This window comes from Aulostomus chinensis, chromosome 6 (assembly GCF_037954235.1).
Source record: "Aulostomus chinensis isolate RoL2024-O1b breed Wild chromosome 6, RoL_Achi_v1.0, whole genome shotgun sequence".
NCBI lineage: Eukaryota > Metazoa > Chordata > Actinopteri > Syngnathiformes > Aulostomidae > Aulostomus > Aulostomus chinensis.
This window is the reverse complement of record NC_141325.1, coordinates 16,155,929-16,161,075: the sequence shown is the minus strand read 5'-3', so window position 1 is coordinate 16,161,075 and position 5,147 is coordinate 16,155,929.

The window sequence follows — 5,147 nt, the reverse complement described above, 5'->3', positions numbered from 1 at the left end:
GCTTCATGCAGCGTTGCATTAGAAATCTCGTGGGAGGAGAAGTGATATTAAAAGAACAAGTATTTAAATTTAGGAAGAGATCTGGATAAAATTCTGGATCCTGGATCCAGGATGCTGTTGTAGGCCATTAAAAGGGCATAACTGATAGCTTTATTGTTATGCCATAGAAAAATTTCTATCTTGTTTCTCGTATCCCGCATCTACAGTCAAGAAGAATACCTAAATTTTTAATCATCAGAATGGTGATTGGAGCATATTTTGATGAAATTCCTTGAGATTGCGGTGAAAAAGACAAGTATTAAGCTCCCAGAGACGTTATGGATTGTGAACTGGAGCACGGTTGAACAGATTTTGACGAGACTACGTTGTTATTGTGCATCCACATCACCACCTCGGCTGAGTGTGCAGAGCGCTTGTTTCAGTATCCCGATGTCTAATCTGAGCTACATCTAGTTTGCATGATGCCAAACAGAAGACATACTCCTGCAACCTTTCAGTAACTTATGTTTTTATGTTTAAAGATTTCCTACTGGGAGATTTCTGCCCCAAGGAGCCAAAGATACAATATTTTATCACAAGTGTTACAGTTATCTAATCAGATTTCACCTCACCCATACTCAACTTGGAGTTGGCTTAACTTTTTTCAAAAGCCTAAATTCCCATGTGGTTCTCTTTCATTGCTTTCGATGACGTTTTTCATTTCTGGGTCACGGAGGGGAAAAAAAGATTCTGGTGTTTTTGATGTGGAAACGGTTCTTGTAGAAAAGGTGTGTAAATACTCAGGAGGTAAACATGATGCAGCTTTCTTACCCCAGATTTCACAACTTTGATGTTTGTTGGGGGTGGGGGGGGGGTGGGGTGGGGGTGGCATTAGCATTCTGGAGGGAGAGTGAGTTTTGTGCTTGTGTTCATCTGATATCCCTCAAACTAGCAGCTTAAGGCAGAAAATTCTACCAGGAATTTTCCTTGTCCTGAGCAGTTGTCTGATTATTCTCTGGCTGCTCAGCCGCCTCTGGCTGTTGGAAACACGGTCAGGCTGACATCCCAGAGGATTGTGGGAGAAGCTGGGGGCGAATGTGTGATGGCTTTTTAAAAGATGATATCTCCTGTGTCTGTTTAAAGGAGTGGTCTCATCTCTGTTTAGACCTGTGTGGACTAATGGGCATCCAAATCATTTAAAATCTGATTGATGCTCTGTTTGTGGAGCATTGAAATGTGGGATAACCCTGATCTATCCTGGTTTAATGAGCGATGACCTGGATTATGTATGCAAAGTGTTATCTTTACATATAAAAATGCACACGCAGCACTGTTGCTGTTAGGTAGGGCTAATTTGCCCACCGCAGCTGCAGCACAGAGGAGCCCATTACTCTAACAACCAATAATTAATAAATGGAGGGTCAAATACTGGACCAAGCCATTTCCGAATTAACAATAAAGCACCAGTAATTACTGCATGCCCCAGGCGTTTTATTTTCCAAGAAGTGCTGATTCTTCTATCTTTGTTTTCTAAAACACATGGAAAACTGCAGCGTGATTACAGCTGCTGTAACAAAATATGTAAAAACTAATGGATCAAATGACAAACCCATGAATAACTACTCCAATCTGCACTTACAGCTATTCCCACAGAGCATTTAGTTCACTGTTTTTCATGTTTAGCATCAATCTTGGATCAAGGTACATTGAATGGCACGCTGGCAAATTTCCTGATGGAGCATTTTTCACATAAAGAGGCAGATACTGTCCTTGGGGGCTGATGGAGGCCAAAACAGAACTTAAACTCAGGGCTCACATATTTTAGGTCCAAATGAATACAAACCACAAGCTAATGTTGCTCTGCGTCTGCTACACGTCCACAAGGAAATGTTAGACAAACAAATTTGTTTGCAAAAATATGTGCATGGCCCGCAGCTAAATTAAAGAACCTTCCTTCATTGTTCAGGTCAAATCTTTTCATTTAAATCATAATTATTGTGTTTTTTTTCCACACTAAGCATTTGCACATATAAAATGGCTGACACGACACAGATTATCTCATGTGTTACCATCTGATGTCAGTCAATTTGAAGATTTGTTGAGCTGAGGTTGTTTTCAACTGGGGACCGCTGGCATCATTCAGGATTACGTTCTCAGTGTTGCATTTGTTCATATTAGCTATTTGCCTGAGTCATTGTTTCACATCCTAAAAAGCGTTTGATAGACAATAATGACAATTTCTTGTTTTTGTTTTATAGTCAAGGCAGACCTGTCAAATTTGACCATGAACACTAAAGTAAGTGGGGGGCAAAGAACCCAGGAGAAGGGCAAGTTGTTCTGGCTCAGGAACTGATCTGTAAACCCTTCACAGAGTTCAAATGCCACAGTGTGTGTCTTTTTCTCAAGTGTCGCCATCTCCACCTCAGATAGCCTGGAGAGTTTTGATCTAGCTTGAATTTCAATCTTATTAAGCTGCACAACCCCAGTAAATTTCCTTAGAGGTGTTGAGTGTTTAGAGTTAATGAAGCCCCCCCCATTAAAATTCAACAATTTTAAGCATCATCTGACACACGTTGTGACTCATTTTCCTGCGCCTGGTGATTTTTTTTTTCTAGTTTTGAAGTCATTTATTCCTGGTACATGAATTTCAGACAGTTCATTATTCTCGCCAGGGGGATATCATGTTTGGCGGCATTTGCATGTCTTTTGTTTGTCTGTTTGTAGTATGTGACTGATTTTCGCTAAAGTTTGGCCTCAGGATTTGATGTACGCCTCAAAGTGGGCCAACAAGATCCAAATTCGGTCCCTAATTTAGCAACACATTCGATGATAGTCTGAAGGCATCTACAAGCTGAAATAAAATCCCAGTTGTAGCATCACCTACTGGTTACAACAAGTAAGCCTGATCAAACAGCAGTGATTGATTTACATCAACATTACATGTTGTTGTCTACATGTGATGCAGCTATAAAAGTGTATTAGGAAGTTAGTCTGCACCTTGAAGTAAATCCCAGAACTATCAAGTTTCAACTCCTTCATAGCAGGTTGTTAAACACTGGATTTTAGTTACCTTTGCAGAGGCATTGGCTCCCTGCAATTTGTTTTGTTCATTCATTGATGGATTGTTTGCCGTAGTTGCTGCAGCAGACTCTTGACTCTGGACCGTGTCTAATGTTCAGTTTTGGACTTTCAGTTTGTATGAGTGGTTGTTTAGTTCTGTAGCTCAGTGTTGTCTCGTTTGTGTACCTGATTTAGTTCACTGGTGTTTAGTTCCTTTTTTATTTTGTTAGCTCTTCCCTCCCGTGTCATTGTGTGCTTATCATTTCCTGTCTCTGTCAGGTTTCCGAATCTTTTGGTGCTTCACCTGTGTCTTGTCAATGAATCAGTCTTGATCAGTCACAGTCCTGCTCCTTGTGTCTTTTCCCCCATCAGCTCTTCCCCTGCCCTTCTGTTCTCCCACCTTTGTCGTATTGGGTCATCAGCTGAGTGTATTTTAGTTTGGATGTCCTATCAGTTTTTGTCGGATCCTTACGTCACCTTACACGTATCAGTGTCTCTTTGTAAATACACCCCCTCATTTATTTCAAGTCCCGCCTGCTCTGGGTTCTCTGCGTTTGGTTCGTGCCACTTCTACCTCACATGACAGTTGTAGGACGCAGTGAATGATTGTGAGGTTTCTTTAACATCTTGATTAAATATTGAGACGACTTTGAACTTTTCCTGGCTTCCAGTGTGATCTCTGTTCTTGAGTCTGGTCCCTGCATGGTTTCCCTTGGTTCTGACACTAATCTAGAATTCAATTTTACCTTTCAGAAATATCAAATAATCGCACAGATGTAAAATATTTTGAATGATGCCATTCTGCCTTTGGAAAGTCAGAAGAGGGGAATCTCTGTTTTACCTCCCAATAGTACTTCAAATACCCTCAAAGTCTTAGTCTCCTGCAGAGGCTTGCATGATTTCTTGTTGGAAGATCAAGAGTCTGTTACCACAGGGAGGAACCAGCCTGTATCAGTTTGCCACAAGGGGTTGCTGTTTTGTTTCCTCCCTAAATAAAGAGATTTTATTTGCTTCCAAAACCATTTTTTAACCCTCCTACACCTCCTCCCTGCGGAAGCTCCCCAAATAGAAAAGCAGTGCTTCAAACAGGCACACGTCTGAAAGCCATTGACGGGGTCCAGCTTGGGGCTGCCCAGCAAGGAAAGGAGGAAGGAAAGAGAGGAGGGCGGAAACTGGAGATAAACACAAGCCAGAACACCTAGGGAATACATGTTTCGGGGCTGCAGTCCATTTTTATGTTGATCCTGCAGCTTCATTCAGAGGCAGAATCAGTGCAGTCCCCCACTAGCATATCCATAATTCCCTCATACACTAGAGTTGCTCTTCTCACAGCCAGAAACTTTTAAGAATGGCGGCAGCAGCAGGGCAGCTATGTTTGGAGAGAAGAGGAGAGAGGCATAATCTGAAAAAGCGGGATGATGCCAGTTCTCCCAACAGAGGATGTCTGGATGTGTAATGGGACTGAGGGAGGGTGGAGTGTTCCAAGGTAGAGCTTAGTTGGTGATGTCAGATTTTTGTGAGCCTTTCAGACCACCAAATATCATTCTTGTTATGCAGACATGATGCATCTTCTATAACTATATTAACAAAATGTAATGCAGAGCTTTAATGATCGAGGTCTGATTGGCTTTTTCTGAAATGACCACATCTGTCTTGTGTTCCTCCCCAGCAGAGATGGTAAGCTTTTATCCCCACCCCCCCACCACCACCACCCACATCCCCCACACCTCCCCTCTCTCCTTCAGATTTCCTCTCTCTCTGCTTATAATCCTGGAGCAGCTCAATGGGTACAAAGTATGGGCCATTATTCACTCCAATACTTTTTTCCTCTGTTGGTCAATAGCCAAAGACAGCATCAGAATTGATATAGGCTTATTTATTGATGACATCACTACAAGCTTGATCGTACAGCGGTATACGGATGTACTCACACATGTTTTGTTTTTTTTTTGTTAGCCTGAATGTTTTTAATTTATTTTGAAATCTAGTAAACCCTCAAACATAATAACTTTTGACAGGTAGCCTGACACGAAATTGCAGTCTTTCACTCTTTGTTCCCCATAATCTGAAACAGTTCAATCAAACAGGTCAGGCTCTTCTCTGCGCTT